Here is a 23,449-nt window from a genome sequence, read left to right as displayed (position 1 = left end):
CATCTCTGCTCTTGGTGTTCCTCAGTGTGGTGCTGATACCATTGATCCTTTGACTCTTGAGCTTGGAACTTCATCAGAATCGCGTCTCTTTAGCAACGTTGAGTCGGGTGTCTTTTCTGGTCTTGTTCTGAGCTGCATCGACAGCTGTGCGCCACAATGATCCGTTATAGGGGATGAGGATTTGTAAGAATGCGAAGACAGCTAGAGGATTCTGCCCGTACAATTCTCGGGCATCCATCTTTGCGGTTCTTGGATTAAGCCTTTCTGTTAGCGTCCTCTTCTGCCAGGGTTCTTGGAGCCTTGTCGGCTCACCGCCGGTCTTGCCTAGGTCATCTAATTCCTCGTTCTCTTGGTCCTTGTGCTCATCTAGCCCAGAGTTTTCTCTCCTAGTTGCGTCCCCTTGTTTGTCATCTCCTGTGTCACGGGTGCCTGCTCGGGTTTGTCCCGGAGCTGCTCTGCCCTGCTGCACAGCCTGGTGTATGGATGTAATAGGACAAGGCCCGGGGACTTGAAATTTGTAGTGTAGAGTGTAGTTTGGCCTCTAGATGGTATTCCTAGATTGACACAGGATGGCTGGAGCTGTTAAGTTCTCATGCAACCCTTTGACTTTTGTCATCACTATCTTTCAGATGCAGATGGATTAAATCCATGGCAGAGCGCCCCACAGCGGGTGAGCGGGTTCCCATGGGAAGGTCAGTCACCGTTTGTGTTTGTAGGGCAAGGGTAAATGGTGGCTGTGTTCCAGAATTGTTCTTTGTCTTTATTTTTAGGAGGAAAAGCCGGATCTCAGCAGTCCATGTCAAGTGAGCGAGGTAAGCCGTGACGGGTGGAAAGAAAGTGGTTATTGCTCGGGTGCCAAGTTCTGGTGCAGCTCTTAACATCTATTGTCGTTTGTGCCTTTTAGGTGGTCCGCTAGTATTACAACGACACCCCCCCCCCCCCCCTTGCTGCCCGGCCAAAGGAGCCGGCTCGCTGCCTCCGTGAGCTCTCCGCAAGTATTACCGGGACTCTGCGATGAAGCCTTGACCTTTTCCATGGGAAGGCAACGGCCGAGGAGTCGCGGTGAGTCGGGGAGGGAGGGAGGAAGGAAGAGCCAGGGTCCGCTCAAGTTTCAGCGATGCCGCATCGCTTTGTCTCCTCTTAACCCAGGTATGTGCCACAACGATAGCGTCAGCCTGGGAGCGCAGCCGAAGCGTGCGGCCCCAAGGAGCCCGGCCCTCTTAGGAGATGGTGAGTGGAGGAACTGTCGGGTTCTGGCTGAGGTGCCACTAAGTTCTCGCCTTGATGTTTGGTTCTCTTTCTTGTAGCCAACTAAGAGACAACGGCCTGGTAACGGCTGGAACTTCCCAGATGGCGAGGTGGCCTTCTTTCACACCTGATGCAGATTTGCATCCCCGGACAGCCGAGAGGTAAGTCGAGGGCTACGCCTCACAGAGGGGATGAGAGCGATGTGCTGGGTCGGGACTCGTCGGAGGGATTTTTGAATTAGCTCTGGAGACGGGGATGTCCAAGAAAGGGCCCCTTTAGGCCACATAACGGGAAAGTCTCATTTTTGATCACAATGCTGAGGCGCGTAGGACAGAACAGTCCCGGTGCGTGTCGTGTCGCTCGTCTATCGTGTGTTCTGCGTCTTTTGGGCTTCTTGTGTCGTGTGTCTTTTTCCTTTGCCCTTCGAGGTGCTGGCGGCCGTTCTTCTCACTGGGAGTTTCTCTCCGTGTTGCACCCCCGTGTTCGTCACGTCCCGTGTCACAGGGGCCAGCGTGGGTTTGGCCCGGAGCTGCTCTGCCCTGCTGCATAGTCTGGCGTTATAGGTGCGATAGGGCAAAGCCCGGGGACTTGAAATTTGTTATGTAGGCTGTAGTTGCCATCTAGATGGTATTCCTAGATTGACATAAGGTGTCTGTAGCCATTAAGTTCTTATGCAGCTCTTTGACTTTTATCATTAACTTTCTTTCAGACGCAGATCGATTATATCTGTGGCGGAGCGCTCCATACCAGGTGAGGGGGTTCCCACAGGAAGGTGAGTCACCGTTTGTGTTTGCGGGGCAAGTGTAAACGGGTGGCTATGTTCTAGCATTGTTCTCTGTCTTTGTTTTTAGGTGGTAAAGCCGGATCTTAGCAGTCAGTGTCGAGTGAGCGAGGTAAGCAGTGGCCGGTGGAAAGAAAAAGTTGTTGTTGCTTGGGCGCCAGGTTCTGGCGCAGCTCTTAGCATCTATTGTCATTTGTGCGTTTTAGGCGGTCCACTTGCATTACGCCGAACCCCCTCGCAGAACGGCCGACGGACCCGGCTCGCCGCCCTCGTGACCCCTCCGCAAGTATCGCAAAGCTCTGCGATGAAGCCCTGACCTTTTCCAGGTGAGGGTGCAGTCCGGGTAGCCTTTGGCAATGGCCGAGGAGTTGCGGCGAGTCGGGGAGGGAGGGAGGAGCGAGGGTCCACTCAGGTTTCAGCAATGCCACATGGCCTGTCTCCTCTTACCTCAGGTATAGCCTGCGACGGTGGCATCAGCCTCGGAGCGCGGCCGAAGCGTGCAGCGTGAGGTCCCCTGCCATCTTAGGAGATGGTGAGTACAAGAATTGTAGTGGGCCACGTGCCGCTAAGTTCAGGCCTTGACAGGTTTTTTTTAATCGTAGCTGACTAAGAGACAACAGCCCGGCGACGGCAGGAGCTTCCCGGACGGTGAGCGGCCTTCTTTTGCACCCGAGGAGGATTCGCATCCCCGGATGTCCGAGAGATAAGTTGAGGGGATGCAAGCGGGGTGTCGGGTCGGGGCTCGCCGCGAGGGAATTTTGTGTCAGCTTCAGAGATGGGGATGTCTAAGAAGGGGCCCCTTTAGGCCCCCTAAAGGGAAAGTCTCCCTTTTGATCACAGCGCTGAGGCGAGCCAGGCAGAGCAGTCATAGTGCACGTTGTGTAGCTTGTCTCCTGCGTGTTCTGTCTCTACTGGGTGTCTCGTGTCTTCTGCCTTAGCCCTTCGATGTGCTTGTGGTCATTCTTCTCGCCGAGAGTTTTCTCTCCTCGTCGCTTGCCCTCGTTCGTCATCATCTGTGTCACGGGTGCCTGTGTGGGTTTGGTCCGGAGCTCGTCTGCCCTGCTGCACAGCCTGGCCTATAGGTGTAATAGGACCGGGCCCGGGGACTTGAAATTTGTAATGTAGGGTGTAGTTTGACCTCAAGATGGTATTCCTGGATTGACACAGGATGGCTGGAGCTATTAAGTTCCTGTGCACCGCTTTGACTTTTGTCATCGCTTTCTTTCAGATGCAGACGGATTAAATCCGTGGCAGAGCCCCCTGCACCGGGTGAGGGGGTTCCCGCAGGAAGGCGAGTTACCGTTTGTGTTTGCAGGGCGAGTGTAAATGGTGGCTATGTTTACAGCATTGTTCTTTGTTTTTAGGAGGTTAAGCTGGATAGCAGCAGTCAAAGTGAGTTGAGCAAGGTAAGCGGTGAGTGGTGGAAAGAAAAAGTTGTCATTCCTTGGGTGTCAAGTTCTGGTACAGCTCTAAGCATCTGTTGTCATTTGTGTGTTTTAGGTGGTCTGCCTGTATTCTCCGAGCCTCCTTGCTGCCAGACCTGGCTCGCCACCCTTGTGAGCCCTCTGAAAATATTATGGGACTATTCGACCGAGCCTTCACTTTTTCCGTTCGAAGGGTCTTTCTGAGCAGCCTTTGGCAACGGCTGGGGAGTTGCATCGAGTCAGGGAGGAGGAGGAGGAGTGAGGGTCTGCTCAAGTCTCAGCAATGCCGCATCACCTTGTCTCCTCCTAATCAAGGTATACCTTGCAACGACAGTGTCAGTATCGGAGAGTGGCCAAAGCATGCGGCCCGAGGACCCTGGCCCTATTAGGAGACGGTGAGTGGCGGAATTGTCGGGTTTTGGCTGAGGTGCCACTAAGTTCATGCACTGATGTTTGTTCGGTTTTCTTTGTTGTAGCCGACTAAGAGAGAACAGCCCGGTGACAGCAGGAGCTTCTCGGATGGCGAGGCGGCCTTCTTTTGCGCCCGAGGCAGACGTCTGAGAGATAAGTCAAGGCTTGTGACCCACAGATGGGGTGACAGCAGAGTGTTGAGTTGGGACTCGCCAGGAGGGATTTTTGAGTCAGGTTTGGAGGTGGGGATACCCAAGAAGGGGGCCCTTAGGCCAACATAAAGGGAAAATCTTAATTTTGATCACAATGCCCAGGTGTGCAGGGCAGAGCAGTCCTGGTGCATGTCACTTGTCTATTGTGTGTTCTCTGTCTTTTGGGCATCTCGTGTCACAGGTCTCTTGTCTTAGCCCTCTGAGCTGCTCATTGCAAACGCTGGGCGTTATTCTTAGCATCTCTGCTCTTGGTGTTCCTCAGTGTGGTGCTGATACCATTGATCCTTTGACTCTTGAGCTTGGAACTTCATCAGAATCGCGTCTCTTTAGCAATGTTGAGTCGGGTGTCTTTTCTGGTCTTGTTCTGAGCTGCATCGACAGCTGTGCGCCACAATGATCCGTTATAGGGGATGAGGATTTGTAAGAATGCGAAGACAGCTAGAGGATTCTGCCCGTACAATTCTCGGGCATCCATCTTTGCGGTTCTTGGATTAAGCCTTTCTGTTAGCGTCCTCTTCTGCCAGGGTTCTTGGAGCCTTGTCGGCTCACCGCCGGTCTTGCCTAGGTCATCTAATTCCTCGTTCTCTTGGTCCTTGTGCTCATCTAGCCCAGAGTTTTCTCTCCTAGTTGCGTCCCCTTGTTTGTCATCTCCTGTGTCACGGGTGCCTGCTCGGGTTTGTCCCGGAGCTGCTCTGCCCTGCTGCACAGCCTGGTGTATGGATGTAATAGGACAAGGCCCGGGGACTTGAAATTTGTAGTGTAGAGTGTAGTTTGGCCTCTAGATGGTATTCCTAGATTGACACAGGATGGCTGGAGCTGTTAAGTTCTCATGCAACCCTTTGACTTTTGTCATCACTATCTTTCAGATGCAGATGGATTAAATCCATGGCAGAGCGCCCCACAGCGGGTGAGCGGGTTCCCATGGGAAGGTCAGTCACCGTTTGTGTTTGTAGGGCAAGGGTAAATGGTGGCTGTGTTCCAGAATTGTTCTTTGTCTTTATTTTTAGGAGGAAAAGCCGGATCTCAGCAGTCCATGTCAAGTGAGCGAGGTAAGCCGTGACGGGTGGAAAGAAAGTGGTTATTGCTCGGGTGCCAAGTTCTGGTGCAGCTCTTAACATCTATTGTCGTTTGTGCCTTTTAGGTGGTCCGCTAGTATTACACCGACACCCCCCCCCCCCCCTTGCTGCCCGGCCAAAGGAGCCGGCTCGCTGCCTCCGTGAGCTCTCCGCAAGTATTACCGGGACTCTGCGATGAAGCCTTGACCTTTTCCATGGGAAGGCAACGGCCGAGGAGTCGCGGTGAGTCGGGGAGGGAGGGAGGAAGGAAGAGCCAGGGTCCGCTCAAGTTTCAGCGATGCCGCATCGCTTTGTCTCCTCTTAACCCAGGTATGTGCCACAACGATAGCGTCAGCCTGGGAGCGCAGCCGAAGCGTGCGGCCCCAAGGAGCCCGGCCCTCTTAGGAGATGGTGAGTGGAGGAACTGTCGGGTTCTGGCTGAGGTGCCACTAAGTTCTCGCCTTGATGTTTGGTTCTCTTTCTTGTAGCCAACTAAGAGACAACGGCCTGGTAACGGCTGGAACTTCCCAGATGGCGAGGTGGCCTTCTTTCACACCTGATGCAGATTTGCATCCCCGGACAGCCGAGAGGTAAGTCGAGGGCTACGCCTCACAGAGGGGATGAGAGCGATGTGCTGGGTCGGGACTCGTCGGAGGGATTTTTGAATTAGCTCTGGAGACGGGGATGTCCAAGAAAGGGCCCCTTTAGGCCACATAACGGGAAAGTCTCATTTTTGATCACAATGCTGAGGCGCGTAGGACAGAACAGTCCCGGTGCGTGTCGTGTCGCTCGTCTATCGTGTGTTCTGCGTCTTTTGGGCTTCTTGTGTCGTGTGTCTTTTTCCTTTGCCCTTCGAGGTGCTGGCGGCCGTTCTTCTCACTGGGAGTTTCTCTCCGTGTTGCACCCCCGTGTTCGTCACGTCCCGTGTCACAGGGGCCAGCGTGGGTTTGGCCCGGAGCTGCTCTGCCCTGCTGCATAGTCTGGCGTTATAGGTGCGATAGGGCAAAGCCCGGGGACTTGAAATTTGTTATGTAGGCTGTAGTTGCCATCTAGATGGTATTCCTAGATTGACATAAGGTGTCTGTAGCCATTAAGTTCTTATGCAGCTCTTTGACTTTTATCATTAACTTTCTTTCAGACGCAGATCGATTATATCTGTGGCGGAGCGCTCCATACCAGGTGAGGGGGTTCCCACAGGAAGGTGAGTCACCGTTTGTGTTTGCGGGGCAAGTGTAAACGGGTGGCTATGTTCTAGCATTGTTCTCTGTCTTTGTTTTTAGGTGGTAAAGCCGGATCTTAGCAGTCAGTGTCGAGTGAGCGAGGTAAGCAGTGGCCGGTGGAAAGAAAAAGTTGTTGTTGCTTGGGCGCCAGGTTCTGGCGCAGCTCTTAGCATCTATTGTCATTTGTGCGTTTTAGGCGGTCCACTTGCATTACGCCGAACCCCCTCGCAGAACGGCCGACGGACCCGGCTCGCCGCCCTCGTGACCCCTCCGCAAGTATCGCAAAGCTCTGCGATGAAGCCCTGACCTTTTCCAGGTGAGGGTGCAGTCCGGGTAGCCTTTGGCAATGGCCGAGGAGTTGCGGCGAGTCGGGGAGGGAGGGAGGAGCGAGGGTCCACTCAGGTTTCAGCAATGCCACATGGCCTGTCTCCTCTTACCTCAGGTATAGCCTGCGACGGTGGCATCAGCCTCGGAGCGCGGCCGAAGCGTGCAGCGTGAGGTCCCCTGCCATCTTAGGAGATGGTGAGTACAAGAATTGTAGTGGGCCACGTGCCGCTAAGTTCAGGCCTTGACAGGTTTTTTTTAATCGTAGCTGACTAAGAGACAACAGCCCGGCGACGGCAGGAGCTTCCCGGACGGTGAGCGGCCTTCTTTTGCACCCGAGGAGGATTCGCATCCCCGGATGTCCGAGAGATAAGTTGAGGGGATGCAAGCGGGGTGTCGGGTCGGGGCTCGCCGCGAGGGAATTTTGTGTCAGCTTCAGAGATGGGGATGTCTAAGAAGGGGCCCCTTTAGGCCCCCTAAAGGGAAAGTCTCCCTTTTGATCACAGCGCTGAGGCGAGCCAGGCAGAGCAGTCATAGTGCACGTTGTGTAGCTTGTCTCCTGCGTGTTCTGTCTCTACTGGGTGTCTCGTGTCTTCTGCCTTAGCCCTTCGATGTGCTTGTGGTCATTCTTCTCGCCGAGAGTTTTCTCTCCTCGTCGCTTGCCCTCGTTCGTCATCATCTGTGTCACGGGTGCCTGTGTGGGTTTGGTCCGGAGCTCGTCTGCCCTGCTGCACAGCCTGGCCTATAGGTGTAATAGGACCGGGCCCGGGGACTTGAAATTTGTAATGTAGGGTGTAGTTTGACCTCAAGATGGTATTCCTGGATTGACACAGGATGGCTGGAGCTATTAAGTTCCTGTGCACCGCTTTGACTTTTGTCATCGCTTTCTTTCAGATGCAGACGGATTAAATCCGTGGCAGAGCCCCCTGCACCGGGTGAGGGGGTTCCCGCAGGAAGGCGAGTTACCGTTTGTGTTTGCAGGGCGAGTGTAAATGGTGGCTATGTTTACAGCATTGTTCTTTGTTTTTAGGAGGTTAAGCTGGATAGCAGCAGTCAAAGTGAGTTGAGCAAGGTAAGCGGTGAGTGGTGGAAAGAAAAAGTTGTCATTCCTTGGGTGTCAAGTTCTGGTACAGCTCTAAGCATCTGTTGTCATTTGTGTGTTTTAGGTGGTCTGCCTGTATTCTCCGAGCCTCCTTGCTGCCAGACCTGGCTCGCCACCCTTGTGAGCCCTCTGAAAATATTATGGGACTATTCGACCGAGCCTTCACTTTTTCCGTTCGAAGGGTCTTTCTGAGCAGCCTTTGGCAACGGCTGGGGAGTTGCATCGAGTCAGGGAGGAGGAGGAGGAGTGAGGGTCTGCTCAAGTCTCAGCAATGCCGCATCACCTTGTCTCCTCCTAATCAAGGTATACCTTGCAACGACAGTGTCAGTATCGGAGAGTGGCCAAAGCATGCGGCCCGAGGACCCTGGCCCTATTAGGAGACGGTGAGTGGCGGAATTGTCGGGTTTTGGCTGAGGTGCCACTAAGTTCATGCACTGATGTTTGTTCGGTTTTCTTTGTTGTAGCCGACTAAGAGAGAACAGCCCGGTGACAGCAGGAGCTTCTCGGATGGCGAGGCGGCCTTCTTTTGCGCCCGAGGCAGACGTCTGAGAGATAAGTCAAGGCTTGTGACCCACAGATGGGGTGACAGCAGAGTGTCGAGTTGGGACTCGCCAGGAGGGATTTTTGAGTCAGGTTTGGAGGTGGGGATACCCAAGAAGGGGGCCCTTAGGCCAACATAAAGGGAAAATCTTAATTTTGATCACAATGCCCAGGTGTGCAGGGCAGAGCAGTCCTGGTGCATGTCACTTGTCTATTGTGTGTTCTCTGTCTTTTGGGCATCTCGTGTCACAGGTCTCTTGTCTTAGCCCTCTGAGCTGCTCATTGCAAACGCTGGGCGTTATTCTTAGCATCTCTGCTCTTGGTGTTCCTCAGTGTGGTGCTGATACCATTGATCCTTTGACTCTTGAGCTTGGAACTTCATCAGAATCGCGTCTCTTTAGCAATGTTGAGTCGGGTGTCTTTTCTGGTCTTGTTCTGAGCTGCATCGACAGCTGTGCGCCACAATGATCCGTTATAGGGGATGAGGATTTGTAAGAATGCGAAGACAGCTAGAGGATTCTGCCCGTACAATTCTCGGGCATCCATCTTTGCGGTTCTTGGATTAAGCCTTTCTGTTAGCGTCCTCTTCTGCCAGGGTTCTTGGAGCCTTGTCGGCTCACCGCCGGTCTTGCCTAGGTCATCTAATTCCTCGTTCTCTTGGTCCTTGTGCTCATCTAGCCCAGAGTTTTCTCTCCTAGTTGCGTCCCCTTGTTTGTCATCTCCTGTGTCACGGGTGCCTGCTCGGGTTTGTCCCGGAGCTGCTCTGCCCTGCTGCACAGCCTGGTGTATGGATGTAATAGGACAAGGCCCGGGGACTTGAAATTTGTAGTGTAGAGTGTAGTTTGGCCTCTAGATGGTATTCCTAGATTGACACAGGATGGCTGGAGCTGTTAAGTTCTCATGCAACCCTTTGACTTTTGTCATCACTATCTTTCAGATGCAGATGGATTAAATCCATGGCAGAGCGCCCCACAGCGGGTGAGCGGGTTCCCATGGGAAGGTCAGTCACCGTTTGTGTTTGTAGGGCAAGGGTAAATGGTGGCTGTGTTCCAGAATTGTTCTTTGTCTTTATTTTTAGGAGGAAAAGCCGGATCTCAGCAGTCCATGTCAAGTGAGCGAGGTAAGCCGTGACGGGTGGAAAGAAAGTGGTTATTGCTCGGGTGCCAAGTTCTGGTGCAGCTCTTAACATCTATTGTCGTTTGTGACTTTTAGGTGGTCCGCTAGTATTACACCGACACCCCCCCCCCCCCCCTTGCTGCCCGGCCAAAGGAGCCGGCTCGCTGCCTCCGTGAGCTCTCCGCAAGTATTACCGGGACTCTGCGATGAAGCCTTGACCTTTTCCATGGGAAGGCAACGGCCGAGGAGTCGCGGTGAGTCGGGGAGGGAGGGAGGAAGGAAGAGCCAGGGTCCGCTCAAGTTTCAGCGATGCCGCATCGCTTTGTCTCCTCTTAACCCAGGTATGTGCCACAACGATAGCGTCAGCCTGGGAGCGCAGCCGAAGCGTGCGGCCCCAAGGAGCCCGGCCCTCTTAGGAGATGGTGAGTGGAGGAACTGTCGGGTTCTGGCTGAGGTGCCACTAAGTTCTCGCCTTGATGTTTGGTTCTCTTTCTTGTAGCCAACTAAGAGACAACGGCCTGGTAACGGCTGGAACTTCCCAGATGGCGAGGTGGCCTTCTTTCACACCTGATGCAGATTTGCATCCCCGGACAGCCGAGAGGTAAGTCGAGGGCTACGCCTCACAGAGGGGATGAGAGCGATGTGCTGGGTCGGGACTCGTCGGAGGGATTTTTGAATTAGCTCTGGAGACGGGGATGTCCAAGAAAGGGCCCCTTTAGGCCACATAACGGGAAAGTCTCATTTTTGATCACAATGCTGAGGCGCGTAGGACAGAACAGTCCCGGTGCGTGTCGTGTCGCTCGTCTATCGTGTGTTCTGCGTCTTTTGGGCTTCTTGTGTCGTGTGTCTTTTTCCTTTGCCCTTCGAGGTGCTGGCGGCCGTTCTTCTCACTGGGAGTTTCTCTCCGTGTTGCACCCCCGTGTTCGTCACGTCCCGTGTCACAGGGGCCAGCGTGGGTTTGGCCCGGAGCTGCTCTGCCCTGCTGCATAGTCTGGCGTTATAGGTGCGATAGGGCAAAGCCCGGGGACTTGAAATTTGTTATGTAGGCTGTAGTTGCCATCTAGATGGTATTCCTAGATTGACATAAGGTGTCTGTAGCCATTAAGTTCTTATGCAGCTCTTTGACTTTTATCATTAACTTTCTTTCAGACGCAGATCGATTATATCTGTGGCGGAGCGCTCCATACCAGGTGAGGGGGTTCCCACAGGAAGGTGAGTCACCGTTTGTGTTTGCGGGGCAAGTGTAAACGGGTGGCTATGTTCTAGCATTGTTCTCTGTCTTTGTTTTTAGGTGGTAAAGCCGGATCTTAGCAGTCAGTGTCGAGTGAGCGAGGTAAGCAGTGGCCGGTGGAAAGAAAAAGTTGTTGTTGCTTGGGCGCCAGGTTCTGGCGCAGCTCTTAGCATCTATTGTCATTTGTGCGTTTTAGGCGGTCCACTTGCATTACGCCGAACCCCCTCGCAGAACGGCCGACGGACCCGGCTCGCCGCCCTCGTGACCCCTCCGCAAGTATCGCAAAGCTCTGCGATGAAGCCCTGACCTTTTCCAGGTGAGGGTGCAGTCCGGGTAGCCTTTGGCAATGGCCGAGGAGTTGCGGCGAGTCGGGGAGGGAGGGAGGAGCGAGGGTCCACTCAGGTTTCAGCAATGCCACATGGCCTGTCTCCTCTTACCTCAGGTATAGCCTGCGACGGTGGCATCAGCCTCGGAGCGCGGCCGAAGCGTGCAGCGTGAGGTCCCCTGCCATCTTAGGAGATGGTGAGTACAAGAATTGTAGTGGGCCACGTGCCGCTAAGTTCAGGCCTTGACAGGTTTTTTTTAATCGTAGCTGACTAAGAGACAACAGCCCGGCGACGGCAGGAGCTTCTCGGACGGTGAGCGGCCTTCTTTTGCACCCGAGGAGGATTCGCATCCCCGGATGTCCGAGAGATAAGTTGAGGGGATGCAAGCGGGGTGTCGGGTCGGGGCTCGCCGCGAGGGAATTTTGTGTCAGCTTCAGAGATGGGGATGTCTAAGAAGGGGCCCCTTTAGGCCCCCTAAAGGGAAAGTCTCCCTTTTGATCACAGCGCTGAGGCGAGCCAGGCAGAGCAGTCATAGTGCACGTTGTGTAGCTTGTCTCCTGCGTGTTCTGTCTCTACTGGGTGTCTCGTGTCTTCTGCCTTAGCCCTTCGATGTGCTTGTGGTCATTCTTCTCGCCGAGAGTTTTCTCTCCTCGTCGCTTGCCCTCGTTCGTCATCATCTGTGTCACGGGTGCCTGTGTGGGTTTGGTCCGGAGCTCGTCTGCCCTGCTGCACAGCCTGGCCTATAGGTGTAATAGGACCGGGCCCGGGGACTTGAAATTTGTAATGTAGGGTGTAGTTTGACCTCAAGATGGTATTCCTGGATTGACACAGGATGGCTGGAGCTATTAAGTTCCTGTGCACCGCTTTGACTTTTGTCATCGCTTTCTTTCAGATGCAGACGGATTAAATCCGTGGCAGAGCCCCCTGCACCGGGTGAGGGGGTTCCCGCAGGAAGGCGAGTTACCGTTTGTGTTTGCAGGGCGAGTGTAAATGGTGGCTATGTTTACAGCATTGTTCTTTGTTTTTAGGAGGTTAAGCTGGATAGCAGCAGTCAAAGTGAGTTGAGCAAGGTAAGCGGTGAGTGGTGGAAAGAAAAAGTTGTCATTCCTTGGGTGTCAAGTTCTGGTACAGCTCTAAGCATCTGTTGCCATTTGTGTGTTTTAGGTGGTCTGCCTGTATTCTCCGAGCCTCCTTGCTGCCAGACCTGGCTCGCCACCCTTGTGAGCCCTCTGAAAATATTATGGGACTATTCGACCGAGCCTTCACTTTTTCCGTTCGAAGGGTCTTTCTGAGCAGCCTTTGGCAACGGCTGGGGAGTTGCATCGAGTCAGGGAGGAGGAGGAGGAGTGAGGGTCTGCTCAAGTCTCAGCAATGCCGCATCACCTTGTCTCCTCCTAATCAAGGTATACCTTGCAACGACAGTGTCAGTATCGGAGAGTGGCCAAAGCGTGCGGCCCGAGGACCCTGGCCCTATTAGGAGACGGTGAGTGGCGGAATTGTCGGGTTTTGGCTGAGGTGCCACTAAGTTCATGCACTGATGTTTGTTCGGTTTTCTTTGTTGTAGCCGACTAAGAGAGAACAGCCCGGTGACAGCAGGAGCTTCTCGGATGGCGAGGCGGCCTTCTTTTGCGCCCGAGGCAGACGTCTGAGAGATAAGTCAAGGCTTGTGACCCACAGATGGGGTGACAGCAGAGTGTCGAGTTGGGACTCGCCAGGAGGGATTTTTGAGTCAGGTTTGGAGGTGGGGATACCCAAGAAGGGGGCCCTTAGGCCAACATAAAGGGAAAATCTTAATTTTGATCACAATGCCCAGGTGTGCAGGGCAGAGCAGTCCTGGTGCATGTCACTTGTCTATTGTGTGTTCTCTGTCTTTTGGGCATCTCGTGTCACAGGTCTCTTGTCTTAGCCCTCTGAGCTGCTCATTGCAAAGGCTGGGCGTTATTCTTAGCATCTCTGCTCTTGGTGTTCCTCAGTGTGGTGCTGATACCATTGATCCTTTGACTCTTGAGCTTGGAACTTCATCAGAATCGCGTCTGTTTAGCAATGTTGAGTCGGGTGTCTTTTCTGGTCTTGTTCTGAGCTGCATCGACAGCTGTGCGCCACAATGATCCGTTATAGGGGATGAGGATTTGTAAGAATGCGAAGACAGCTAGAGGATTCTGCCCGTACAATTCTCGGGCATCCATCTTTGCGGTTCTTGGATTAAGCCTTTCTGTTAGCGTCCTCTTCTGCCAGGGTTCTTGGAGCCTTGTCGGCTCACCGCCGGTCTTGCCTAGGTCATCTAATTCCTCGTTCTCTTGGTCCTTGTGCTCATCTAGCCCAGAGTTTTCTCTCCTAGTTGCGTCCCCTTGTTTGTCATCTCCTGTGTCACGGGTGCCTGCTCGGGTTTGTCCCGGAGCTGCTCTGCCCTGCTGCACAGCCTGGTGTATGGATGTAATAGGACAAGGCCCGGGGACTTGAAATTTGTAGTGTAGAGTGTAGTTTGGCCTCTAGATGGTATTCCTAGATTGACACAGGATGGCTGGAGCTGTTAAGTTCTTATGCAACCCTTTGACTTTTGTCATCACTATCTTTCAGATGCAGATGGATTAAATCCATGGCAGAGCGCCCCACAGCGGGTGAGCGGGTTCCCATGGGAAGGTCAGTCACCGTTTGTGTTTGTAGGGCAAGGGTAAATGGTGGCTGTGTTCCAGAATTGTTCTTTGTCTTTATTTTTAGGAGGAAAAGCCGGATCTCAGCAGTCCATGTCAAGTGAGCGAGGTAAGCCGTGACGGGTGGAAAGAAAGTGGTTATTGCTCGGGTGCCAAGTTCTGGTGCAGCTCTTAACATCTATTGTCGTTTGTGACTTTTAGGTGGTCCGCTAGTATTACACCGACTCCCCCCCCCCCCCCCCCCCCCCCTTGCTGCCCGGCCGAAGGAGCCGGCTCGCTGCCTCCGTGAGCTCTCCGCAAGTATTACCGGGACTCTGCGATGAAGCCTTGACCTTTTCCATGGGAAGGCAACGGCCGAGGAGTCGCGGTGAGTCGGGGAGGGAGGGAGGAAGGAAGAGCCAGGGTCCGCTCAAGTTTCAGCGATGCCGCATCGCTTTGTCTCCTCTTAACCCAGGTATGTGCCGCAACGATAGCGTCAGCCTGGGAGCGCAGCCGAAGCGTGTGGCCCCAAGGAGCCCGGCCCTCTTAGGAGATGGTGAGTGGAGGAACTGTCGGGTTCTGGCTGAGGTGCCACTAAGTTCACGCCTTGATGTTTGGTTCTCTTTCTTGTAGCCAACTAAGAGACAACGGCCTGGTAACGGCTGGAACTTCCCAGATGGCGAGGTGGCCTTCTTTCACACCTGATGCAGATTTGCATCCCCGGACAGCCGAGAGGTAAGTCGAGGGCTACGCCTCACAGAGGTGACGAGAGCGATGTGCTGGGTCGGGACTCGTCGGAGGGATTTTTGAATTAGCTCTGGAGACGGGGATGTCCAAGAAAGGGCCCCTTTAGGCCACATAACGGGAAAGTCTCATTTTTGATCACAATGCTGAGGCGCGTAGGACAGAACAGTCCCGGTGCGTGTCGTGTCGCTCGTCTATCGTGTGTTCTGCGTCTTTTGGGCTTCTTGTGTCGTGTGTCTTTTTCCTTTGCCCTTCGAGGTGCTGGCGGCCGTTCTTCTCACTGGGAGTTTCTCTCCGTGTTGCACCCCCGTGTTCGTCACGTCCCGTGTCACAGGGGCCAGCGTGGGTTTGGCCCGGAGCTGCTCTGCCCTGCTGCATAGTCTGGCGTTATAGGTGCGATAGGGCAAAGCCCGGGGACTTGAAATTTGTTATGTAGGCTGTAGTTGCCATCTAGATGGTATTCCTAGATTGACATAAGGTGTCTGTAGCCAGTAAGTTCTCATGCAGCTCTTTGACTTTTATCATTAACTTTCTTTCAGACGCAGATCGATTATATCTGTGGCGGAGCGCTCCATACCAGGTGAGGGGGTTCCCACAGGAAGGTGAGTCACCGTTTGTGTTTGCGGGGCAAGTGTAAACGGGTGGCTATGTTCTAGCATTGTTCTCTGTCTTTGTTTTTAGGTGGTAAAGCCGGATCTTAGCAGTCAGTGTCGAGTGAGCGAGGTAAGCAGTGGCCGGTGGAAAGAAAAAGTTGTTGTTGCTTGGGCGCCAGGTTCTGGCGCAGCTCTTAGCATCTATTGTCATTTGTGCGTTTTAGGCGGTCCACTTGCATTACGCCGAACCCCCTCGCAGAACGGCCGACGGACCCGGCTCGCTGCCCTCGTGACCCCTCCGCAAGTATCGCAAAGCTCTGCGATGAAGCCCTGACCTTTTCCAGGTGAGGGTGCAGTCCGGGTAGCCTTTGGCAATGGCCGAGGAGTTGCGGCGAGTCGGGGAGGGAGGGAGGAGCGAGGGTCCACTCAGGTTTCAGCAATGCCACATGGCCTGTCTCCTCTTACCTCAGGTATAGCCTGCGACGGTGGCATCAGCCTCGGAGCGCGGCCGAAGCGTGCAGCGTGAGGTCCCCTGCCATCTTAGGAGATGGTGAGTACAAGAATTGTAGTGGGCCACGTGCCGCTAAGTTCAGGCCTTGACAGGTTTTTTTTAATCGTAGCTGACTAAGAGACAACAGCCCGGCGACGGCAGGAGCTTCCCGGACGGTGAGCGGCCTTCTTTTGCACCTGAGGAGGATTCGCATCCCCGGATGTCCGAGAGATAAGTTGAGGGGATGCAAGCGGGGTGTCGGGTCGGGGCTCGCCGCGAGGGAATATTGAGTCAGCTTCAGAGATGAGGATGTCTAAGAAGGGGCCCCTTTAGGCCCCCTAAAGGGAAAGTCTCCCTTTTGATCACAGCGCTGAGGCGAGCCAGGCAGAGCAGTCATAGTGCACGTTGTGTAGCTTGTCTCCTGCGTGTTCTGTCTCTACTGGGTGTCTCGTGTCTTCTGCCTTAGCCCTTCGATGTGCTTGTGGTCATTCTTCTCGCCGAGAGTTTTCTCTCCTCGTCGCTTCCCCTCGTTCGTCATCATCTGTGTCACGGGAGCCTGTGTGGGTTTGGTCCGGAGCTCGTCTGCCCTGCTGCACAGCCTGGCCTATAGGTGTAATAGGACCGGGCCCGGGGACTTGAAATTTGTAATGTAGGGTGTAGTTTGACCTCAAGATGGTATTCCTGGATTGACACAGGATGGCTGGAGCTATTAAGTTCCTGTGCACCGCTTTGACTTTTGTCATCGCTTTCTTTCAGATGCAGACGGATTAAATCCGTGGCAGAGCCCCCTGCACCGGGTGAGGGGGTTCCCGCAGGAAGGCGAGTTACCGTTTGTGTTTGCAGGGCGAGTGTAAATGGTGGCTATGTTTACAGCATTGTTCTTTGTTTTTAGGAGGTTAAGCTGGATAGCAGCAGTCAAAGTGAGTTGAGCAAGGTAAGCGGTGAGTGGTGGAAAGAAAAAGTTGTCATTCCTTGGGTGTCAAGTTCTGGTACAGCTCTAAGCATCTGTTGTCATTTGTGTGTTTTAGGTGGTCTGCCTGTATTCTCCGAGCCTCCTTGCTGCCAGACCTGGCTCGCCACCCTTGTGAGCCCTCTGAAAATATTATGGGACTATTCGACCGAGCCTTCACTTTTTCCGTTCGAAGGGTCTTTCTGAGCAGCCTTTGGCAACGGCTGGGTGTTGGGGTCCCTCCCCTGCCGTGTAGCCCTTGGAGAGGGGCCCTGAGGGCACAGACACGGGGCTTCCCTGCCCCTGCTCAGCCTCGTTCCCATTGGTTGGTTTGTGTTCCCTGCGCGGGCAGAAGGACCCTTGGTCCCGTGACTGGAACAGTTCCTCGGCAGAGCTCCGGCCATGCGGCTGGAGAAATAAACATCTCTGAAACAGCTATCAAGAATCTGTCTGTCCATATATATTTCCTTTCCACGGGACTCCTGGTTTGATATATGCGTGTTGCAGGATCCCCACTGCAACAAATGGTGGAGATTTGTGAGCAGAACGATCCCCGATCCCTAAGCGACTGATTTGTGTGAGTAAACCCTGGAAACTTTGGATTCCTCTTCTTGGTTTTGCTTTGCTATTCCGTATCTAAACTATGGAGGAACCGTGGGAAGACTCTTGGCTCTCAGAGCCGCATATGGACATTTATCTTAAACTTAAAATGATTCTTGAACAACGATTTGTAAATTTTAGCTTGATTCAAGCTCAAAAAGAACTGAAACACTTCCTGGCATGGTTGTTTAAGAACTTTTTCTATGTTTCTTGGGATTTAATTCTTACCAAGGGCTTTTGGAAAACCGTTTGGACACAGTTAATACTGGAGTCAAAATATATGCCGATGGAAGAATATTTTCGTGAATATTATTTAGTTACCGAGACTGTTGAGCAATGTCAGCTGTGTCCTGGCGAAGGGAAGCCTGGCGCAGGGACCGTGCGGCCCAGGCCACGTGCACCGAGCGCTCTGCGAGCAGCAGCGAGGCAGTTCCCGCGTGCGGGCGGAGCCACGCGAGCCGCAGTGTCGGTGGCGGAGCGAGGAGCGGCGGGACCCGGCGGGACCCGCACAGCGCAGCACAGCGCGTGGTGGAGCGAGCCCCGGGAACGCCCGACCGAGAGGGGCGGCGCGCGGGCAGCGGCTGGCGGCGATGGCGGTGGAGCGGAGCCGCGCCCAGCCGAGACGCGCGCTGGAGCGGAGCGCGGGGGAGTCATCGCTCGGGGGCCCGGCCGAGACGTGGGTGCAGCGCCCGACAGCGGCAGCGAAGCTGCGACCAGAGGAGGCGACGCACGGAGAACTGAGCGGCGTGGCCCGGCCCGGCCCGCGCAGCCCCGAACGCGACCCCGGGAAGAGCGCGCAGGCACCAGCAGCCCCGACAATTCCAACACGGGAGCAACCGAAGGAGAGAGCAAAGAGGCAGCGAGACAGAAAACAGCAGCCACTCGGAAAAAGGAAAAGATCATAGCAACTAAGACCTTAGGGATAGTAAAATGGTATAATGTTAAGCAAAATTATGGTTTTATAACAAGGTGTGACAACCAGCAAGACATATTCGTGCATAGAACTGCTATTAAAAAGAATAACCCTGAAAAATGCATCCCAAGCTTGGGAGATGGAGAGGTGGTGGAATTTAATATTGTACTAGGGAGAAAAGGGTTACAAGCATCGCAGGTCACTGGGCCTGATGGTGTTCCTGTAAAAGGCAGTATATATGCAAAAAATCGTAGTCATGTTAGACAGTATCTCTATTGTAAGCCCCCCCTACAGTTTCCCTTTCCTAATCCCACCTTTCCCTTTTACCCTATGTCCTATTACCCCCAGTGTATTCCCAATCCGTTTTTTCATCCATGGTTTCCCTCACAAAACCATGCTTTTGCCAATTGTTTCCCCAAAAATCCCTTTCCAATGCCGAGTGGGGGATGAAAAGGGGGAGGGAAGAAGTTAAACCCTCTCCTGCCTCAGTTTCCCCACAAAGCATGCTCAGAGAATTCTGTCTCCCTTCTGTCAGCCCTAAGATGTTCCAGAGAATCTGTTTGGACATTTAAAGACTCAGGAGGGTGGCTTGTTTTGTTTTGAAACTGTTCTTGTTATGTTTATCCAGTTGTTTTCATTCTCCTTTTATTAAAATAAAACGGGTGAGGTGTTGGGGTCCCTCCCCTGCCGTGTAGCCCTGGGAGAGGGGCCCTGAGGGCACAGACACGGGGCTTCCCTGTCCCTGCTCAGCCTCGTTCCCATTGGTTGGTTTGTGTTCCCTGCGCGGGCAGAAGGACCCTTGGTCCCGTGACTGGAACAGTTCCTCGGCAGAGCTCCGGCCATGCGGCTGGAGAAATAAACATCTCTGAAACAGCTATCAAGAATCTGTCTGTCCATATATATTTCCTTTCCACGGGACTCCTGGTTTGATATATGCGTGTTGCAGGATCCCCACTGCAACAGCTGGGGAGTTGCATCGAGTCAGGGAGGAGGAGGAGGAGTGAGGGTCTGCTCAAGTCTCAGCAATGCCGCATCACCTTGTCTCCTCCTAATCAAGGTATACCTTGCAACGACAGTGTCAGTATCGGAGAGTGGCCAAAGCGTGCGGCCCGAGGACCCTGGCCCTATTAGGAGACGGTGAGTGGCGGAATTGTCGGGTTTTGGCTGAGGTGCCACTAAGTTCATGCACTGATGTTTGTTCGGTTTTCTTTGTTGTAGCCGACTAAGAGAGAACAGCCCGGTGACAGCAGGAGCTTCTCGGATGGCGAGGCGGCCTTCTTTTGCGCCCGAGGCAGACGTCTGAGAGATAAGTCAAGGCTTGTGACCCACAGATGGGGTGACAGCAGAGTGTCGAGTTGGGACTCGCCAGGAGGGATTTTTGAGTCAGGTTTGGAGGTGGGGATACCCAAGAAGGGGGCCCTTAGGCCAACATAAAGGGAAAATCTTAATTTTGATCACAATGCCCAGGTGTGCAGGGCAGAGCAGTCCTGGTGCATGTCACTTGTCTATTGTGTGTTCTCTGTCTTTTGGGCATCTCGTGTCACAGGTCTCTTGTCTTAGCCCTCTGAGCTGCTCATTGCAAAGGCTGGGCGTTATTCTTAGCATCTCTGCTCTTGGTGTTCCTCAGTGTGGTGCTGATACCATTGATCCTTTGACTCTTGAGCTTGGAACTTCATCAGAATCGCGTCTCTTTAGCAATGTTGAGTCGGGTGTCTTTTCTGGTCTTGTTCTGAGCTGCATCGACAGCTGTGCGCCACAATGATCCGTTATAGGGGATGAGGATTTGTAAGAATGCGAAGACAGCTAGAGGATTCTGCCCGTACAATTCTCGGGCATCCATCTTTGCGGTTCTTGGATTAAGCCTTTCTGTTAGCGTCCTCTTCTGCCAGGGTTCTTGGAGCCTTGTCGGCTCACCGCCGGTCTTGCCTAGGTCATCTAATTCCTCGTTCTCTTGGTCCTTGTGCTCATCTAGCCCAGAGTTTTCTCTCCTAGTTGCGTCCCCTTGTTTGTCATCTCCTGTGTCACGGGTGCCTGCTCGGGTTTGTCCCGGAGCTGCTCTGCCCTGCTGCACAGCCTGGTGTATGGATGTAATAGGACAAGGCCCGGGGACTTGAAATTTGTAGTGTAGAGTGTAGTTTGGCCTCTAGATGGTATTCCTAGATTGACACAGGATGGCTGGAGCTGTTAAGTTCTTATGCAACCCTTTGACTTTTGTCATCACTATCTTTCAGATGCAGATGGATTAAATCCATGGCAGAGCGCCCCACAGCGGGTGAGCGGGTTCCCATGGGAAGGTCAGTCACCGTTTGTGTTTGTAGGGCAAGGGTAAATGGTGGCTGTGTTCCAGAATTGTTCTTTGTCTTTATTTTTAGGAGGAAAAGCCGGATCTCAGCAGTCCATGTCAAGTGAGCGAGGTAAGCCGTGACGGGTGGAAAGAAAGTGGTTATTGCTCGGGTGCCAAGTTTTGGTGCAGCTCTTAACATCTATTGTCGTTTGTGACTTTTAGGTGGTCCGCTAGTATTACACCGACTCCCCCCCCCCCCCCCTTGCTGCCCGGCCGAAGGAGCCGGCTCGCTGCCTCCGTGAGCTCTCCGCAAGTATTACCGGGACTCTGCGATGAAGCCTTGACCTTTTCCATGGGAAGGCAACGGCCGAGGAGTCGCGGTGAGTCGGGGAGGGAGGGAGGAAGGAAGAGCCAGGGTCCGCTCAAGTTTCAGCGATGCCGCATCGCTTTGTCTCCTCTTAACCCAGGTATGTGCCGCAACGATAGCGTCAGCCTGGGAGCGCAGCCGAAGCGTGCGGCCCCAAGGAGCCCGGCCCTCTTAGGAGATGGTGAGTGGAGGAACTGTCGGGTTCTGGCTGAGGTGCCACTAAGTTCACGCCTTGATGTTTGGTTCTCTTTCTTGTAGCCAACTAAGAGACAACGGCCTGGTAACGGCTGGAACTTCCCAGATGGCGAGGTGGCCTTCTTTCACACCTGATGCAGATTTGCATCCCCGGACAGCCGAGAGGTAAGTCGAGGGCTACGCCTCACAGAGGTGACGAGAGCGATGTGCTGGGTCGGGACTCGTCGGAGGGATTTTTGAATTATCTCTGGAGACGGGGATGTCCAAGAAAGGGCCCCTTTAGGCCACATAACGGGAAAGTCTCATTTTTGATCACAATGCTGAGGCGCGTAGGACAGAACAGTCCCGGTGCGTGTCGTGTCGCTCGTCTATCGTGTGTTCTGCGTCTTTTGGGCTTCTTGTGTCGCGTGTCTTTTTCCTTTGCCCTTCGAGGTGCTGGCGGCCGTTCTTCTCACTGGGAGTTTCTCTCCGTGTTGCACCCCCGTGTTCGTCACGTCCCGTGTCACAGGGGCCAGCGTGGGTTTGGCCCGGAGCTGCTCTGCCCTGCTGCATAGTCTGGCGTTATAGGTGCGATAGGGCAAAGCCCGGGGACTTGAAATTTGTTATGTAGGCTGTAGTTGCCATCTAGATGGTATTCCTAGATTGACATAAGGTGTCTGTAGCCAGTAAGTTCTCATGCAGCTCTTTGACTTTTATCATTAACTTTCTTTCAGACGCAGATCGATTATATCTGTGGCGGAGCGCTCCATACCAGGTGAGGGGGTTCCCACAGGAAGGTGAGTCACCGTTTGTGTTTGCGGGGCAAGTGTAAACGGGTGGCTATGTTCTAGCATTGTTCTCTGTCTTTGTTTTTAGGTGGTAAAGCCGGATCTTAGCAGTCAGTGTCGAGTGAGCGAGGTAAGCAGTGGCCGGTGGAAAGAAAAAGTTGTTGTTGCTTGGGCGCCAGGTTCTGGCGCAGCTCTTAGCATCTATTGTCATTTGTGCGTTTTAGGCGGTCCACTTGCATTACGCCGAACCCCCTCGCAGAACGGCCGACGGACCCGGCTCGCCGCCCTCGTGACCCCTCCGCAAGTATCGCAAAGCTCTGCGATGAAGCCCTGACCTTTTCCAGGTGAGGGTGCAGTCCGGGTAGCCTTTGGCAATGGCCGAGGAGTTGCGGCGAGTCGGGGAGGGAGGGAGGAGCGAGGGTCCACTCAGGTTTCAGCAATGCCACATGGCCTGTCTCCTCTTACCTCAGGTATAGCCTGCGACGGTGGCATCAGCCTCGGAGCGCGGCCGAAGCGTGCAGCGTGAGGTCCCCTGCCATCTTAGGAGATGGTGAGTACAAGAATTGTAGTGGGCCACGTGCCGCTAAGTTCAGGCCTTGACAGGTTTTTTTTAATCGTAGCTGACTAAGAGACAACAGCCCGGCGACGGCAGGAGCTTCCCGGACGGTGAGCGGCCTTCTTTTGCACCCGAGGAGGATTCGCATCCCCGGATGTCCGAGAGATAAGTTGAGGGGATGCAAGCGGGGTGTCGGGTCGGGGCTCGCCGCGAGGGAATTTTGTGTCAGCTTCAGAGATGGGGATGTCTAAGAAGGGGCCCCTTTAGGCCCCCTAAAGGGAAAGTCTCCCTTTTGATCACAGCGCTGAGGCGAGCCAGGCAGAGCAGTCATAGTGCACGTTGTGTAGCTTGTCTCCTGCGTGTTCTGTCTCTACTGGGTGTCTCGTGTCTTCTGCCTTAGCCCTTCGATGTGCTTGTGGTCATTCTTCTCGCCGAGAGTTTTCTCTCCTCGTCGCTTGCCCTCGTTCGTCATCATCTGTGTCACGGGTGCCTGTGTGGGTTTGGTCCGGAGCTCGTCTGCCCTGCTGCACAGCCTGGCCTATAGGTGTAATAGGACCGGGCCCGGGGACTTGAAATTTGTAATGTAGGGTGTAGTTTGACCTCAAGATGGTATTCCTGGATTGACACAGGATGGCTGGAGCTATTAAGTTCCTGTGCACCGCTTTGACTTTTGTCATCGCTTTCTTTCAGATGCAGACGGATTAAATCCGTGGCAGAGCCCCCTGCACCGGGTGAGGGGGTTCCCGCAGGAAGGCGAGTTACCGTTTGTGTTTGCAGGGCGAGTGTAAATGGTGGCTATGTTTACAGCATTGTTCTTTGTTTTTAGGAGGTTAAGCTGGATAGCAGCAGTCAAAGTGAGTTGAGCAAGGTAAGCGGTGAGTGGTGGAAAGAAAAAGTTGTCATTCCTTGGGTGTCAAGTTCTGGTACAGCTCTAAGCATCTGTTGTCATTTGTGTGTTTTAGGTGGTCTGCCTGTATTCTCCGAGCCTCCTTGCTGCCAGACCTGGCTCGCCACCCTTGTGAGCCCTCTGAAAATATTATGGGACTATTCGACCGAGCCTTCACTTTTTCCGTTCGAAGGGTCTTTCTGAGCAGCCTTTGGCAACGGCTGGGGAGTTGCATCGAGTCAGGGAGGAGGAGGAGGAGTGAGGGTCTGCTCAAGTCTCAGCAATGCCGCATCACCTTGTCTCCTCCTAATCAAGGTATACCTTGCAACGACAGTGTCAGTATCGGAGAGTGGCCAAAGCGTGCGGCCCGAGGACCCTGGCCCTATTAGGAGACGGTGAGTGGCGGAATTGTCGGGTTTTGGCTGAGGTGCCACTAAGTTCATGCACTGATGTTTGTTCGGTTTTCTTTGTTGTAGCCGACTAAG

At 53.8% G+C, this 23,449-nt stretch overlaps 5 long non-coding RNA genes across 5 annotated transcripts; all 5 read left to right on the top strand.

The window, feature by feature from the left end:
• Positions 1–1,201: 1,201 nt before the first annotated feature.
• LOC125319567 lies at positions 1,202–2,336 on the top strand. The gene is made up of 5 exons (XR_007200805.1): positions 1,202–1,230; positions 1,308–1,409; positions 1,958–1,998; positions 2,100–2,141; positions 2,236–2,336. It is a non-coding gene; the product is annotated as an uncharacterized LOC125319567 (long non-coding RNA).
• Positions 2,337–5,625: 3,289 nt separating this feature from the next.
• On the top strand, positions 5,626–6,648 carry LOC125319590. Its single transcript, XR_007200822.1, has 4 exons — positions 5,626–5,721; positions 6,270–6,310; positions 6,412–6,453; positions 6,548–6,648. It is a non-coding gene; the product is annotated as an uncharacterized LOC125319590 (long non-coding RNA).
• A 3,290-nt stretch (positions 6,649–9,938) lies between these two features.
• LOC125319597 lies at positions 9,939–10,961 on the top strand. Its single transcript, XR_007200823.1, has 4 exons — positions 9,939–10,034; positions 10,583–10,623; positions 10,725–10,766; positions 10,861–10,961. It is a non-coding gene; the product is annotated as an uncharacterized LOC125319597 (long non-coding RNA).
• A 3,007-nt stretch (positions 10,962–13,968) lies between these two features.
• On the top strand, positions 13,969–15,293 carry LOC125319558. Its single transcript, XR_007200799.1, has 6 exons — positions 13,969–14,008; positions 14,096–14,176; positions 14,254–14,355; positions 14,904–14,944; positions 15,046–15,087; positions 15,182–15,293. It is a non-coding gene; the product is annotated as an uncharacterized LOC125319558 (long non-coding RNA).
• Positions 15,294–20,660: 5,367 nt separating this feature from the next.
• On the top strand, positions 20,661–21,847 carry LOC125319571. The gene is made up of 5 exons (XR_007200809.1): positions 20,661–20,741; positions 20,819–20,920; positions 21,469–21,509; positions 21,611–21,652; positions 21,747–21,847. It is a non-coding gene; the product is annotated as an uncharacterized LOC125319571 (long non-coding RNA).
• Positions 21,848–23,449: the final 1,602 nt, after the last annotated feature.

The sequence above is a fragment of the Corvus hawaiiensis genome, chromosome Z (genome assembly GCF_020740725.1).
Source record: "Corvus hawaiiensis isolate bCorHaw1 chromosome Z, bCorHaw1.pri.cur, whole genome shotgun sequence".
In the NCBI taxonomy this organism is placed as follows: domain Eukaryota; kingdom Metazoa; phylum Chordata; class Aves; order Passeriformes; family Corvidae; genus Corvus; species Corvus hawaiiensis.
Note: the sequence above shows the minus strand (reverse complement) of the source record. Positions and strands in the feature narration are given on the sequence as shown.